Consider the following 18,185-nt stretch of genomic DNA (forward strand, 5'->3'; position numbering starts at 1 on the left):
CTCCAATTTGCACAGAATCGGTTTCACGTGACTTTGGCGAAAAAAAACTGAGCTCGCCTCGGAAATTGCATTTTAAAAAATGGCGGATTAAGAATTGCACTCGATCCTTTCGAAATTGAGCTCCCTTGACTTAAACGCGAGGGCTTTTAAAAGACAGAAAAAAGGGTTCGGGAACATCTGAGTTGGCTCAAAGAAGCGAAAAGCAAAGTTATTCTAGCTGCCTAATTTTGTTCCGGTTTCTCGGTTGACAGACGTATCTTTCTCAACCAAATGGCTCACCCTATTAGCGAGCACTTAATTATATCACTTTTATGTCACGATTCTGCAAATACTGAACTCAGAACCGAAAGGGCACCTTCAGCAAATAAATCTTCATCAAAACTCGTCCACTCTTCCCGGAACCCAGACTTCATGAAACAGGAGGCGTACGCTCGTACACACACATCCGTTTGTATTCTTGCAACATTTATATTCTGTATATGCCAACGATCGTCCCATGTGTTCTAAATACTTTTTGGATGGAATTGAGAGGTGAAACGATAGTTGGAACGGATAAAGGCAGGCCAATATCAAGGGTTAAGGTACAACATTTCTAGAGTTTTGCTTCTCTACAGAACTCCGTTGAGTTAGTTCCAGGGACAACGTAAATAGTTTTGATCATTTCAAATGTTTATTCATGTTTAGCCACGTATTCATTTTTATATCAGGTGCATGCGAAAGAGACTGAAAGCTTCTTACAATGTATTTTAGGCATCATATGAGACAAATGAAAAATGTGTTAACGTTTCTCCTCCTGAATTCGGTTGTTCTACACGCGTAAGGAATATTTCTCATGCCTGGTAATGCCTACATTTTATCGTCAACCTACGCACTCATTTACCTAACAATAGCACTTGAATTGCTTTTTAAAAGAAAAGAAGAGAAGTGAATATCGCCAGTCTGAGAGTAAGTTGGAACATTTGGAACAGGTGATTTGGAGCACGATGAAGGTCAAGCTTTCGCCGAAAGCAATGATTGGCATGTATGGCATCTCTCATAGTTATTCCGCAAAAAGCCCTTTTGGCTGTTTCTTTTAGCAAATGTGAAGGGCAGAATCAATATGGCTGGGAGGCTGGTTCCCAGAAACTTACTTCATCAGCCAACATTTATTTGACTTGAAAAGAATCCAATCAGAACCACTAGGGCACCGAAAATCCAGTCAGTCGATTCGGAGAGAGTTTCTCTTTGGTTGTGGAACGATGGACAAGTAATTTGGTTATGCAAAAGAAGAGCTTCCCATGTGAAACGTTACTGACGAGGACTTCAAATTAAAGGTTGGGAAACTGATCCTTTTATCTAGAAGAGCGACTGATTAAGCTTTGCAATTTTTCATTTTGTTCTCATCCTTTCCTGACAAATGGGATTTTGATCATTTCGACGGTATGGGTAATCTACGATTTTCTTGACATGCTTGAGATATCCCAGACATATCAATCACATTAGAAAGTACCTTGGAAATTGAATTGGTTTGCAAATCTGAATCAAATAAAATGTATGGATTGCCTTGTTGGCATTATATACTACATTTATCATTTAGCACAATACAGATGCCCATTGTGTGTTTCGTGATGAGGGATTTTTTTTCATATTAAGAGCTTGAAGATTAAGCCATGTTAATTTGAAGCTCGTAGGGGTTTATTCAGCTCTCGAAAGTACATGGGATTCGAGCGAACTATCAGATGGCTGTTGCACGGAACAAGTTGTGTAATGGAACACAGTCAAATTCACCCCAAGACAAGCCCTTTTCTGTTTGAATTCCCGTCAAAAGAATCTCGAGTTTAAAACATATGACACTTGTTGTGCGTGGTTTATTTTCCCAGGCATGGCATAGTCAAAAACAGACACTAACTCTATAGCTTAATCCTTGGAGTCGTCTTTGTCGTCTGGAGGAAGCGATACTCGTAGCATGGCAGTTCCATCTCTTATTTATGTAAGAGACTGCCTAAAATCTCTAGAGTTTTGACATCTCTCAAGGTGTTTGCTCGAGAGAAACAATCCTGGGAAAGTCTGTCCAACCCATCCACTTTGACAATGGAACTCGTGTAAACCTTCTCGACTCATGCCGCGACAGAATTAATTAGTTGCTACTTGCATAATGCATTAAGGTCGTTTACTACAATTGACGTCACACCCCCATTGGAGGAGGTTATGGTTACGTTCAAAGAGTCACAGCCCTCCAGAGTCAGTCACTCCTCTCTGTTGGTTGGCCCGTGTCAAAACGGACAAAGCGATACAACAAGAGAGAGATCGCCTTTGGTCAATCTCTGCTCAGCTTACTAGGGACCTCAGGAAGACCAGCCAAAGGCGAAGATTCATGATTGGATCATGAAGAATTCTTCTTCTTCGTCTTCATCTAAACAACATATGGCACCATTTCTTCACTGCGGGGCCCTGCCTGCTTGCTTAGCTGGACGAGACCTGATCCGTAGAAAAAACTATTCAATGAAAGAGTTTGCCCGGGATCTTCTTCTCCCGGATTAAGGGACCCAAGTTACAGCGAAGAGCTTCCAGATACCACGAGTCCAATGGATGGTCCGACTGTGGCAACGATAACATTGTGGTGGATAATACAATGAAGTCAAATCCCCTCCGGTAAATTGCATTGAGCACACACTGCCATCAATTGTACTGTGCCTTTGTCCATCTCGACTGTACGTTCGTACGCGTACACTGCACTACTACCTCTCACACAACGATCTTCTCCGTGCTTGAGCTTAGTTAGTGGCTTTCGCCATTAATTTACTCCACGTTATCAATTACCCTAAGCTGAGACGTGAGTTCATCTCGCCGTACTCGATCCTGACTATCTCGATCGAGCACGAAATGATGCCTTCAGGATAGATTGTCTGGCATCCATCATTGCGTGGTGACCTTCTATATTATTGATTGCGGGAAAATTGTTGCATATGAGCACTGCCTCGAGCTACTGTACCTTAGAGACATGTCAAGTATTAAGGGCCCTTGATGAGAACAGTTTGAGGCAAAATCGAGTCTGTCCTCAAATGTGAATGATGTATGATCCACGTACTTGGATGAGACCGAGAAACGGATATCAATTCGTATACTCACGTTCCCAGCTAAAATACCAAAGAGGAAAAGGTGGACCACAATTCACACAAGCGGATGGAAACTTCGTAGCTATCCAGAATACTCATAGTTGCCAAAGGGACCAAGGGCTCTTAGGGAATAAGCACGTTCATAAATGAGCAATACCGTGACCACGTTCCCCAGATGGTTAGATGTCGATGTCATTTGGTAATACACTGACGAAACTGCACTTACTGTACATTACTCATCATCGTCGTCTTCCTCATCATGGCACTTGGCCATTCTTCGCGACGACAGGGAATTCGAAGGAAACCTGTTTGGCCTCATTCCCATGTGAGTCAATGAAATGGCCTTCAAATTGATTGTGACACGAAAAGGTGGTCAAGGAAGTAGGAACTAAGAGTCTACAAGACTGTGGAATGACAGATCATCATAGTCGTAAAGATTTGTGTTTTTCATCCTCTGATGATAGAGGTTCAAGTAGCTGCTTCCTACTTGCAGTCAAATAAATCCTGACCCTTCAAATCTCATTTCTCTCTGAAGAGTGTTCCATTCATAAACAGATTCTGGTACCATCCTCGCCGCCACGAATGATCGATCTTGAGTACATTTTTACGTGTAAAGTACACAATTGCTCAGCCTCTTCATAGCACTCGAATGATATCGATTTTGATGAACGATGTGCCCCTGATCAAGGTTCCAAAAGAACAAGAAAGAGGTGTAAAAAAGATTCCCTTTTGGTATAACGCAAGTATTGTTATGGGCTTTTCGCTCACTATACATAAAAAAACCTTGGGCAACATGTGAATTTTTTTATGAGTCATTTAGAAAGTTAGAGGGGATAGAGGTGAAAGGGTGATTGCTTTGAAAGTATAAAGCCGTCAAATCTATTCCAAGTATTGTCGTTTAAGTGGAAGGAGGATGAAGTAAAAGGTAAGTACCAAGAAGTATAAGAGACAGACAGACGTGATGTACAATACATCAGTAGAAATTGTGATTTCTAAAATAAGATATTTGAAAAGAGGGGCAATCCACTTTTAAGATGTCGTATAAAGGCCACGAACGATAATAACTCGGCCTTTGTGTTCCACTCCATCGAAGCCTCAAGCACAGCCTCGAAAAGAACAGAAAGTGGGGGGTGGAGGATGAGCCATAAATTCCGTTTTGAACTTCCTTATCTAGATGCTTGCCTTCTCCCACTCTTTCCCAGCAATTACAGCTTTGTTCCTCTACCATAACTCACGAAGAAAGGGGTCGGTTCGGATCATGCGTCTAAGGTAAATCTTTGAAATCAGTTGGGCCCACGCTTGAAACAACTGGTCATTCCAGGTTGTCAAGATGAGTGATCTCTTCGTCTGCTAAACACGGCCTGGCCTTAAAATGGCATTCAAGTATCCCAGTGACAGGACTGGAGCTCTCTTTTATAACCATACATATCGCACCGTCATGAGCTCAATGTACACATGATGCAAGACGCTTTATCATCATTCTCGGTCTTTCTTCAGACTCCGTATCTCTCGTTTAGGCCTCAAAGAATGGCCAAGTGAGACAGGGTGCTCTGCTTAGAATTATACCCTTATTTTATGCACATCATTGGCCTGGAAACGAACGACCGCTAAAAGTTCCAACTCGAACCTCTCAGATGACCTCTCTCTCTCTCTCTCTCTCTCTCTTCTACCCATGCGACGATGAACTTCATAACTTTGACCGACCTCCGTGGGCCAAAAGCCAAGGCTCTTCTGGGCCATAAGTACTAGGAAAATATATACCGAGCAAGTTCATCCTAAAGGGTGGTTCTCTCAGTCTTTCAAACTTGTTTGGGACTGAATTGGCCCGCTGCTGAGTTTGAGGATTGGAACAGGGCTGACCACGACGAAGAGGGAAGAAGAAAGAAAATGTAATGGCCGGATGGACGGGACCGGATTCGGCACATTGTGCCGCTTTCCATTGAATGGGGTTTAGTCCACGTACGTTTGCTATACTGCTATGTTGTATTACTGAAGGTTCTTAGATCATGGCCTCCTTTAAGCAGACAGCACGTTTTGGCCTGGGGATCTTTATGAGCTCCTACCTTCATTTTCGTTATATATGAGTACGTGCAATTTTTAACGACATTCACTACGTATGGTACTATGGTATGGAATTATATATCCACGGTATGTGCCACTTTATGGTGCTTGTTCAATTTCAAAAGCGAAACACTTCCGAGTCATTTTAAAGAGATTTTTGGAATAAAATATGAGGCTTGATGGACCAACGTTCTTTATATACTAGATATCACTCTGTGCGAAACTAGATTAAATATCTTCTTACATTGTTTGGCGGGGTGTGAGTAACTTGAAACCATTCATTTCCTCAAGGCCACGGGCTTTTTTATTTATCTCCAAGCCTCCAAAGCCAAAACCGACCATCAAACCAACCAACTACCACCTTCGAGTATGTATCAACAAAAAGCCACACACATTGCACTCCTCGACAATCCTTTTTCTCTTCCTTTCCACAGCATCACTAACCCACCGAAAATAGACTCTGCTGTACCGTACATCCCCTTTTTCTCTTCCTTTCCACAGCATCACTAACCCACCGAAAATAGACTCGAAAAGCCAGGCAGATGATATCCATTAACCTAGTAGACGAATGGTCTCTCCTTTTTTAACAGCAAAAATCACTTCATTAGGATGAAACACGTCCCCTTTTATTTGAGCTCGTTCCAACCACCGTTGACAATTAAAGAGTCGTCCCAGATGGACCTCTTTCATCTTGCCACGGCATAACACGGACCGGCAACTTTAGTCCTCATTTAGAACAGAAAAAGCCGACCTGAACTTGACGGGAATTGATGCTCCTCTCTGAAATGTTGAATTTCTTAATGAAAATACCCGCACCACCAAGATCGAGAGGAGAGAAAACCAAAGCACTTGAATCTCTATTGGCACAAAATGAATGACTCGGCGTGAAGCATACACATGAGAGAGAGAGAGAGCCTAGTCAGAGGCTAATGTTATCGATCCAGACGCTCTAAATCAGTCTAAAGTCCTATCCTCCATTCACGGGTGCCAAAGGCAACATGTGTGGTAGACATACACTACGACAGGAATGTAGGTGGTGCCCTAATAAGCTGTACAATACGAGTTGCATGAGACCCGAACATTAGGTTGTCAAATCATGGACCAACGTTTCTAGAGATCTCATTTATTTAATGTACAGTACATAGTGCTTGATCTACGCCCGACAAAGATCTGCTATCGGCCAGATTGCGTGATTCTTTAGTCCCTAATACGCGGAATCCGGATTCAACCCTCTAAATTTGAACATTTACATATTTATTCCCCGCTCTCTTCCCCTACGCTTCTTTGGCTCACCCTGTCTGGAATTTGGACACTGTAAGAAATGTTTGTGTGTCATTTTGGTCCATTATTCTATTTGCGTTGACCAATTAAGTTCTACTGAGTAGAGGGAACGAATCCAAAGGATCCCTTTGTAGTTTCTAATTCCTAAAATTGGAAATTCGAACGGTTGCTCGACTTGACGTCAAAGCTAAATGAATCAGTCTTTGAAGTTCGTTGCTGTGACGCTTTTGAGAGTAAAATCTTTGAATAAGCACAAGAACGATCAGATTCCACTCGGCTGCCCAATGTCTGACGATATCCACGATTTCATAGGCAGGCGCCACTTTCCACGGTGGATCTCATTTTTGTTTACTTTCCCCTCTCTTGGGTTTAATTTCCTATTTTCATGCAGAGCGCTATTCTTTCTTTCTCTCCTCAAACTCTCGGAGCGAAGAGGGGGTTATTTCGGTGTAGCTGCACCTCGTGTATTCAGAATGTGAGGCATGATGGCCGAGAGGGTTCATTTTGTAATATCCCAAAGTGAAATTAAGGCACACTCCAATAAGAGTCCAACTCCGCCCAATCGAGCAATGTGGACATGTACGTACTACTCGAGTGGAGGCTTGAAGGGCACCACTCTATGGACATCGAGAAATGAGAAACGAGGAGTGTGTTTGTACATAGGAGTTGGAACATTTGAAGCTTTAGAATGACAGTCAAAACCCGCAGAAAATGCATGGACCATGATCTCCAAAGAATGAAGCTCATTCGAGAAAGCACTCGATGCATTACACATCAAGTTGCAATAGCTTTTATTTTCTGTTCCATTCCAGTGGGGGAAATCTCTTTGTAAGGAAAATTCAACCAATCATCAGGAACCATGCTTAGGCTTGGCCATGACCATATAATTTCCCAAATAAATGTGAACATCTACATGCACTTCATCTTCCAGACGCTTTTGTATGCCTTTAAGCGGATAGTATTGTGCCAGCTCTATTAGATTGTTCAGCCTTATTTCTTTGTCAAGAGAAGCCGCCAACCAACTTTGAACTCTTTGCATTTCATGGGTAAGAGATTTTTTGAGGGTACGGTCTCTTGTTTGTTACTTGGCTCTTTTGGAAAACTTGACACCACAACCGATATTTATCTAGAGGGCTTGCGACGAATATTGAACATCAAAAGCTTAAAATCCGTCGGGATTGCGTCCAAGTAATCAACTCCTATAAGTTTCCAAAGAGATTAAAAAAATCATATCAAGAGCAATGGGTTAAAAATGGGTCCATCAAAAATAGAAAACTTACTCTGTCGGTCTCTGGTGTTTCAGAACTTGTCGATCAATTAAATAAGACATTCTTTGATTATGGCTTGTTGTACCCATAAAAGCCCCCAACCCTGTATGCGCGGTAGCACGTAACTCAAACATTCCCTCATCAACCGATCAATGAGCATCGTGACCGCAATTCTTGGAGGCAAGAAGAAGTATGTAAGATCAATGATCTATTCGTTCGATTAATAGCTTCTCATCTTGCCACCTAAATTCATTAAGAGCGAAAAGATTAGTACCTTTTCTTGAGCATTGCTATTATTCTTGGATCATCATGTGTTCTCTAAGGGATTGAGAGGAGGACTTTGAAGGTAAAGATAAAAATAATTTGTGCTCACATCCATGAATTGAACGTCAATGCATGATAAACTTAAATGGAGGTACTCATGGTTTCCACATTGAATTGTAATGGTACCTTTTTGGCTTTTCTCATATTGAGTACTAACAAACCTTTTCAATGCAATCTACTACCTTTTTGGAGAAACTCATCCTTCACGGGATGGTCATCCTCGGGGCTATTCAGGACAACCTGAAGTGATAAATCTAAAATAAGAAAACGTGATCAGAAAGTACCATATTGGCGCTAATTGATGGAGTTTGCGGTCGGTTTTCTTCCCTCATACTTGCTAATGCAGTTGGATCTGGTTCTTCTCTGCCTGAAATTGTTCCACATAAGGTACAATGTGCATTCCAAATGATCTTGAAAATGTTCGAGAAACGGAGTGGAACGGTTCCCATTTTTTAATTCCTGCCATATTCCAAATGAACTGGCAAAGGTCTTTGGTACTTTTCAGGGTCTTGGATATTCTCATGGGCCGTGACAGCTTTGACAGGAATGGTACCCATTCCAAATGATCCTGAACAACGTGGTGGGTCAGGATTGCTGTTTTCTTTCTTGATTTTCAACCCATTTATTTTGGCCGTTGAGATTCTTTTCTAGGAAAAATGTTCAACGCTCTTTTAGGCATCCAAATGCAAGTCCTAATGTATTCTTCTAATTAGAAGTCTCGGTTTGTTTATCATCATAAGAGTACAGTATGCGTTCAAGGCCCATATAACTCAAGAAATTTAAAATGTACTTGTCAACATTAAGTTTTTGAGCCTAATAATCCAACTAAGATTAGGTTACTGAAAACCAAGCCTCCAGGATCTTGACAGTTGAGCTCATGTATCAAAACTTGCATCCACTATTGCCACCACGTCCAGCTCTAAGTTCGCTAGATTTAGATTCAAGTTTCAAAATAATGGACGTGTCTCTCTTGCCTCTTTGTCTTTCTGGAGTTTTCCCACCAAGCATAGGACTCGTCAATGAAGTTGGTGCCTTCCGTCCTCATGCATGATTTTCCGTAATGAATATCTAAATCTTGCAAGACGTTCCTTGACTTAGTGTGTCATCGACGTCATTGCGTGCTGATCCCTCAATTCGTGTTCGATTCCGAAGGGCCTTTTAGTTAATGAGCTATGGTGGCCATTTGTCATCGACTGGCTTTCCTCCCTCCCTTCTCCCCTCCAGTTTCAGTACCCTCATCAACGTGGTGTGCATGCAGACACTGAAGTGTGGTACCTACGTACCTCTTACTGGTATCAGCCACGCTTCACAGTTCAGTTTGAAGGCCACTAAGAAACCTTCGCCAGAGAGAGATTAGCTCCCTGGAACCTTGATACCTTGGGCAATTACCATTATTAGACCTGTGAAATGCTCAAGACCGCAATTGCTTCAAAGTGGAGCTGAGGATGTGTCCTTGTTCATTTTAGAAACATTCAATCACATAATCTTTTCTGGTCGTAGTATCGATGGCAACAAGACCTTCATCTTTCGAAGAAGACGTTATCATATCTGGAGCAAGGCTTTCCATGCACTCCTTCAATACGTTAACAGGTTGGGCACATAAGTCGATGTGTCATCTGGAGCCTTGATCCTGTCTTAAGTTATAGGTGTCCATATGTGCAGAGTAGGAGTAGTATTTCTAATGTTAATTCCCAAGACCCTTATAATCCAAGACAGAGCAATTAAATAGTGCAGCACGCTCTTTGACGTTAAACACGGGCATTGTTCCTAAAAGTGGGAAAATCTCAGGATTTCACAACGAACAATTACCTCTTAGCAAGACCAAGTCAGAATTAGAAAAGTAAGCAAACCAAATGCTGACGCATAAGAAATTAAGGCAAACTTTTTAATGGAGCCATTAAAAGTGTCCCGATCGCCAAATTGCTTAATCTGGTCATTGCCAACTTTGTCAAGACCACTTCTGTTCTTGGCGTATGCAACCACAATTACCCCAGGCCACATGTAATTCGGAGGGCATTATTGACCTGATATTGGAGGTCGCAGGTATTCTACAATCGCACTTGACTTGATCCCTCGATCAAAATAATAAAACAGTCGGTCGGCTTCAAGTGTTTCTGTCCTTTTCCGGATCGGCTTCGGTGTCTTTTGAACACCCCCCCCCCCCGCACACACACACAAAGGATTTCGGATGAGGTCAACAAAGACGAAAAGAGCGACCTAAATTTGATGTGGATTGTTCCAATGGTCCCGGGTGCCAAGTGCCAACAAGTCAGGAGATGGTTGTGTGGAAGTCGGCGATGGGGGTAAAGGAGGACAGAACTAGCAAGTTTCTTCCCTGACCTTTGGCTTAAGAAAGAATTTTCTTTTATCCATGGATCAGAGCGAAAGAGGCGGAAAAACTATTTCCCAAGAGGCACGTGAGAATTTCACCCTCAAAAGATCTAGTAGACTAGGTCTTATTGTGGTGCCTTTTGTTATTTTCCTTACACGAGACATCATTGCCAGTCCAGGGCCCCCGGATTTAGAATTGGCCAAAAATGTCCCTTTTTTCATGGGAGAGTAAGCAAATGCAACCGGTTAACTCGACAACCCACATTCTTTGAGCAACCAACGACAAATTGCCTGTCTCCTCAAAATAAAATATCTAACCAATGGGTATTTGAACAACGGCGTACGATTACATGTCCCACCCACCACAGGGCCTGAATATTTTTAAAGGTGTCTGTCTCACAGTCAGACACTAACTACCAATCATAAGATAACAATGCTTTGTAGGGTGGACACAAATTTGATTGCCGGACAATTGCTAATGAGACCCCCGAGGTGCTCATTCTATTGGCAAATCTGAATTTGGAGATCGATTGTCTAAATCGCGGCCTCAAGTGTGTCGTAAAGTTCTTGGTGTTCCTTTTCCGTGTCAACTCAAAGACCTGCTCTCCAACCCTACTTGAATAAACGGAATAATTGTAATTGAACTTACCTTCATCGGTCAACAAAATGTGTGTTATAGAGAATAGGTTGCACGTGCTGCATGAGCAACCACAAAGACAGTTATGATAGCCCTTGGTTCGAGAAGGCTTTAATTAGTTGCTCACCACGATCATTAATTTCTCCGACCAGGATTCTCGATCCACAATTTGTCTTCTTCGTTGTTCGCTTTCAGCAAGCACCACTTTTCGCTTTATTAATCTCAAGTGACACACACCGATTCCTACGGATTCGAGCCTAGACTGATAGAGTGTTCTATGTGGAACCACTCGCCTCCTTACACAACTCGAGTATCAGTCTTGGGCCTCGAGGCACTTGTTTCTTTGGGAACAAAAAAGACGCCCGGTCGTACGCGCCTGGATCGCATCAACCGTTCAAGCCTAAGCCATTTCCCGTTACTCCCGAGGCCTCGCATGTTGACTGACGCTGATAATGGATAGAAGAAGGGGAGGAGAAGAAGAAGAAGAAGAAGGAGGAGGAGCAGGCGAATAAGAGCAAGAAACAACGAATTACTGCGTCAACCTCAAGCAATGGCCTATTCTCGGTTAATGGTTGACACCAAAGAAGGGCATTTATTTAGGGAACTGGAACATGCCGAAAGTTCAAACTCTGTCGAATATGTGCATGATTTCCTTTTTTTTGCGGTATAATCGTCCTCGCTATACGCATTCGTGGTCATGATAACCGAGCTCTCGAGGGGGGATTTGATCCAGATCTGGTAATTTTCTAAGATTGCTTTTTGGTGCACGGCACGAGGGTGGGCCGTGGATCCTGGAATGCACTTTATTGGAACAAGTGGTACGAATTCCTAAAGATTGAAACAGCATTTCTTGGACTTTGTGCCTGGCAAACCAAGTGCTCTTCAATTTTCGTCAAATGCATGAAACACTGGCCAAGGACTGCTAAACGTTGTGGACAAACAAGCTTAGTTCGAGATCGAGTGCATTGGTTTGAAAGACTTTAGACACGAGTCGAAAGCACTTTTGAAGTGACAAACAGCTGTAAAAAGAACCGTAAAGAGATTCCCATTCGCGTGACGAAAGAGGTTTCTTGGGCGTTGGAACATTTGTTATTAAGGGAGTTAGGATGATAGTAGATTGTTGTCTCTGTTTCGAAAGAAAGACCACCATTTTTTGCATGCTGAATACTTTGTCGACCACATTTCAAACTTCATGTTGATTGCAATTGAATGGTGTTCCCAAACAAACGAACCACAAGTTAAGGATTGATTAATGGAACCTTCTTTTCTCAAGCTGGGGTCGTTTTTTCCCAAGAACCAACGACGACTTATTACTCAAACCTTGGGGAAAACTTTCGAAGAAAACTTTCCACTTTTTGATTGAATTTATTGGATTTGGAGAGCGAACTTTCTGCACTTGCCAGGATGGGGGAAAATTCTGAAACTGTGGCCCTAGGTGGGGGCTCAAGTTCATAACAAGGATCCAAAGATGTTCCATGGAATGGACCATTTGTCTCGCATTTACAAGTGAAAATAATGTGAGGAGGACCCGCCATGAAAAAAACTGTCAAAAACGGCTGCGTACATATGGGCCTAACAAAAAGATCCAGTGTAAGCTAACAATGACAGACAAATGCGAGACAAGCAGATCGAAGCCTGAACTCAGTGTTGTTGTTGTTCTTACGCTCATTATTTAGAAATCGGTCGAAGCGAAAATAGCTTGCTACTTCAAACAGAAATAATATCGATGGGATGTCTACTACAAGCCGCTGCAGACACATCGTCAATCTAGAACAAACCTTTGTGAGGCTGGATGGGATCTCAAGGATGATCGCTTCACTTTCCGCCACTTCAGCAACATATCTCTGCAAAAGTTTCAAGAGTGTCTGAAAGTGTTAACAAAGCTGCCATTTCCTCCGGACATGATCATCATCATTATCAAAGAGATCTCAAGCTCGCGATCTACCTGACAGAAAGAGAAAAGACCAATGCTTTTTGCACGTTTCCACCACCTCAATGCATTTCAGGTTGACTCAGTGCTTGCTACGTACGTACCTACAGTAGCTTTGAAGGTCCATTCACTGGGCTTCCATCCTGAAGACAGCATTTCCAAAAAATGGACCGTTTTCAAGGACCTGCCTTATTTCGACAGGAGCAGATCTTTTTTTCCTCTTTCATTTTTACTTTTTGACAGGTGCAAGAGCCGGCTATTCCTTTCATTTCCTTCGCACTGCTAAAATGACCTGTCAAAATGTCTAGACATTAAGATCGAGTTAGGCCAATACACATTGACCGCCAATATCGGATTGACATTGTTTGAGAACTGCAGGCAATGCTTATTCAACAAACCTGTCGATGGTGAGTGGCAAATCAAAATATTTTCTTTCCGTTTTCTCCTCATACGAAGACGGAAAGAGCTCTCGTCCTTGGTCCAATTGTCAAAATGTCATCTTCACCATCATCTCCAGCCAAGGGATCGTGGTGCAGATGCTGATCCGTAGACTTCTACTCCTTCCTGTCAACAAAGGTGCTGGGGAGACCCATATGCTCAGAATTCAACTCATCTCGGGAGATTAAACTTCGTCATATGACGTTTTACTTTATTCGTATAATTTGAGAGCGACCGAGTGAAAATTTCAGCACATCTTTTTGTTACCTGTCATATTTGAGCGACCACTTGTTTCACCATGTTTCGTACACCAGGGCTTCACACTAATAGCGAAATAGACGAGCAACTGAGACAGCTCCAAAAGGATTGAGAGTTTGCTTGCCAGCAGCTTTAGAAGATGGCAATGTCGGCGCTTATGAAGACAAGTCTTGAGGGATATGGAGCGAGTGACGGAAAGTGGTCTCTTTGCGGTTCAACTTTTCAAGAGGGAAAAATGGAACAAAAGAAAAAGGAGGGGAAGATGTGGGATAACAATGGCGCTACAGGGTTCTATGGAGCAGAGGGATCTTATTAATTACTCCACACTCAAATCATCTTGGATGAGGGTAAATTTGAGAGGGGAGATGGGTCGTTCAATGACGGATAGACGATTTCAATCGAGATCTTGCTTTTCAGCTTGAATGGCAGGAATGCATGGGCCAGACAAAACACCCAAGAACAAAGAGATTGTGGATAGATGTCATTATCAGAGAAGAGGCCTAAAGATCGCCTTTCTTTTCAGGCAGTGTTTTGGGATAACCACTCTTTCCAATGGCAATTTTATGGGTCTTCCAATTTCGCAACGTCGAGAGGTGCGTCTGGTTGATCGTACACCCATTTGTGACATATTTGTGCGTAAGCAAGTAAGGTTTCATGAGCCTTCCAAAGCCATATTCCAAGTCGACAAAGGGTGACATAAAAAGTCAATGAATATCAGGTGAAACATTGGTCTCATTTTAGGGTTCCGAGCACCACACCGTCATCATCGGCAATCGTTCTTTTCAATCTAATACTAAGATTAGCCCCTGTGCCTTGTTATGGCTTGATTGGTCTCAACCCACTGGCAACCACTTAACTGGAGTCAAAGCGGAAAGACGAGGAACACCACCACCTCCAAGAAAGTGGAACTTGGAATTCGAGGCTGAGAGGAGCAAGCAAAAGGAGAGGGGAAAAGGACGAAGCATAAGTTGCTTTTGAAGAAACATCATCCTTTCCATTGAAGTCTGGATAAAACCGCGATGGTGCCATGGTCGGTACACCACCGAGGGTGGCACCGGCCTGGCTATTTTGAAACAGTTTCCTTTTCATTGTGGGGTATACTCCGTTTCATTTCATTCCACCAAAATACTACTGCCAAGACGTGACTTCTCTAAGTTTTATGGAGATTTGGGAGCTCCAATCCAGGTGTGACAAGATAAGGGGACCGAATGGAAATGGAATTTTACAGTGCTGATTAATCAATATTTCTCTTTTCCATAAGTTGGCACGGAAAAGGCCGAATCAATGCAGATTCAAACCGTCCGGATATTGGATGATAATCGGTATGGAATCTGAGACATCTTGCAAATGCGTGAAAAGATCAGCCAAGGCTCAAGGCCGTGACAAGGGGATTTCAAAATTCCAAAGGTCTCCCAGATCCAAAAGTCGAGAAGTTTAGGTTCGCCCTTCCTGAAACTTTTCTGTTTAGCAGATCTCGTTCGTCTTTTTCAGCAACTTGGCTCTTCTCAGCAATGACTCGGTGACAAGTAGGTTGCTGGGATGAAGGAATTGGAAGAGGGGTCCATGCCCTTTAAATTTTATTTCCGTGTTCCCTTTTGAAGCTGTGGCCAAACGAGCTCCACGGTGCCTAAGAAGCAACCAAGGCGACAATGCAATTTTCCAACTAATTTTGGAGCAAAGTTCGAGACATTCACCTCAATGATGCATTTCTTCGCCCTTCTAGCGGTTAGGAATCCTTTTCCAGGATTCTTCGTGGCTTTGCTCCATCTCTCGTTCTCGTTCGACACGATCGATCTATATTCGACCACCAATATTTGTTGTACCTAATGTAACCGGCGTTGTGGGAAATGAACGTGTAAAAGTTTTCCAACAAGAACAAAAACACCAAGTTTTAGAGAGATCAATGAGATGATGGCGTTTTTTTGCATTTACTTGTAATCATTCTGTGCGACACCATGGACCCCACTTTTTTAACGAGAGTTTAACAAACCAACAGAAATCGTGGATTTTGGAAACAATTTGCGTTTGCCATACTTTCCTGTCGTGCAAATTAAACAGCATAGCCTCGGCCCTCTGAAAAGCGTTCCCACTTTGGGACCAATTTCCTCAGGTTAATCAGACCAAAAGCTTTTTTTTGCCTTAATGGCGGGCCATTTTCACTACCTTTGAGTACTACTGCATTAAAACCCAACTATTGTCCATTCGGAGCTTGTTTTGACCATTGTTCCAAAACACACATGACTAAAAATAGTCTGACAATTTTGTCAGATACGTCATTCAATTAAATGAGGATTTCTTAGTGGCACAAATATCCCCGAGTCTATGGACCCACATGGTAACATTGTAAGGCAACAAAGTCTTTTTGTGTCATGTAACGTGGCAACTTTGCACGATGTCCTCGGCAAAAATGTGATGGATGGGTGTTGTTGTGCAGCCTCGAATTGGCTGACTGTAGAGTTGTAGTGTAGGAGAAGCATTCCCGAAATGTTTCCTCATGTAATTGTCTTTGATCAAGTGGGAAAAAATTGCTGTCAGGAAATACGGTTGCCAGGCGAAATGCTATCATGGGAACAATAAATCCGTTGGCAATGAAAACAAAAACCACTCTGAACTCGAGAACCGAGGCAAGCTCTCTAATCATGACACTAGATTGCTTATGGATGGGAAGTGAGACCTAAGACTTGTCTGAATTGGCGGAGTAGCCTTTTTGTTTTCCTTTGCGCCAAAACTTGTTCCTTAAGGCCGGTTCACTCAGCTCATTGATCTCCTATTGAAATGTCCTAAGAGTAAAAAAAGACATGGGAACGATGGTGATGAGGGGACACGGGCCAAAACGTCCTTTTCGTTCTTCCCTGGCAGTTCTGCGTAAGTGGGCACAAAAGCAAAAGTAATAGCTGAGCAAAGTGAAATAACCATTGAAGCAAGCTGACAGTCGGCGGTGATTTATCATTCTTTATACAAAACGTGCCCGTCTGAAAAGCCTACACATTGCGATACCTGGGGGGGGGGCGGTGGCGCCAAGTTTCAGCCATTGTAAGAAAACGCAATAAAAACACTAAAAGAGAAACATCTTGGCATTGGATGGATTCCCGGTCCAGAATCTAAGCTGCTTTCTCTGTTCCCAGGATCTTGAGGGAGCCTGACAACCCATCTTATTAGAAAGGAAAAGGACAGTGGTTTCAATTCAGGTTGCGAATAGCAATTACGGATGTACAAAGAGTTTTGTTTAGCCGTAAAATGGATCAGATGAAAAGGAACCTAACATCCGAGGTTCTGATTAATTATACACTGCAATCTTGGGTACCTTTGAAAGCCAGAAACTGAGAGTAGGAAAATACTGTGTTACCAACAGGTCACATTACGATATTCCTTGAGCTGAAATCATTATCTATGCTATACAGGGTGGCCGGAAAGGACGGGAGGAAATTAGTTTTGTATTTACAAACGAAATCCGATAACAATGATACTTTCATGCTGAAACATCGTAATCTTCTGAGAGTATCGCTCAATATGTCCTCCATATCCAAGCCACAAGGGTTGCCACGGGATGACAACATTAACAGTTATTTTTTTCAGTTGTTAAACGTTATTTTCACTTGTAAAAATTGTTTCTAGAAACCATGGCAGATGGCCAAGGTTCAAATATTTAAGCCTGAAGTTTTGATTTGAATTAATCATAGCGAAATTGTTGTTATTTCTGGCCAGCCTGCAAGGTATCAACGATGCATACAGGCCATTTTTGAATGCTTCCAAATTAGAACTAATGCCATTGCAAAAGTACTCCGAGTGCGCATAGTAATGCATTTATGTCAGATATTAAATGAGTCCATTTCATGCTTTGATTAATTATTAGTCACTTTCATTACAAAGATTTTGAAGTTAAAAAAGTAAGGAATCATCACAAATGATGGCATATGATGCAAGGCAAAGCAAGTTTCTTTCTCCAAGCAATGATTGATCACAAGTATTAAATCTTGAGCTGAGCAATTGTTAATTTTGCGAGCGATACAAATTGCAACTGCGTTGGAAACAAATATAGTAGAACTACTCTTGATCTTCGTAATGAGTCCAATGTGTCATTACGACTTGTTATCTGACGCATCAACGTTCATGTTTGCAGGCACTTTGTCCTATTAAGTCTTATTATAGTTTTAGGTGTTCAGTTTTCTGCAAAAAAATCAAACGTCCAAATTTAGACTCCCATAAACACTTGGTTTTAATGCATGTATTAGAACTCTTAATGGCGAAGAACAACTCTAAATCTATAGGCTGCAAGTGGTTCTATCCCTTTGGCCGCCCTGTATTATATTTTCATTGTTACTCGTGTTGTTTTCTTCGAAAAATGGCCAGCAGAACCCCACCTAAACTCAACTGTTAACGTTTGTATGTGATAAAAGATTTATCACAAAATCTAAGCAAGGCCGATAATTAGAGTTGTTGTTGCTTTTAGCTTGTCTTCGTGGATAAATCTCAAACTACTTGGGGGAACATTTTGTTTGGCTCGTTACCTTTATAATTGATGGCGCAAGGGGGGAAATCTGTGAACTTGTTTTGTAAACCGT

At 42.2% G+C, this 18,185-nt stretch overlaps 1 protein-coding gene across 1 annotated transcript in view; it reads right to left on the minus strand.

Moving 5' to 3' along the window:
• The window catches only part of LOC131879859 (zwei Ig domain protein zig-8-like), a gene marked incomplete in the record, with an annotated part of 40,117 nt that extends 28,057 nt beyond the window's left edge, over positions 1–12,060 (minus strand). The window contains 1 exon segment of the mRNA XM_059226310.1: positions 11,010–12,060.
• Positions 12,061–18,185: the final 6,125 nt, after the last annotated feature.

Source organism: Tigriopus californicus, chromosome 4 (genome assembly GCF_007210705.1).
Source record: "Tigriopus californicus strain San Diego chromosome 4, Tcal_SD_v2.1, whole genome shotgun sequence".
NCBI lineage: Eukaryota > Metazoa > Arthropoda > Copepoda > Harpacticoida > Harpacticidae > Tigriopus > Tigriopus californicus.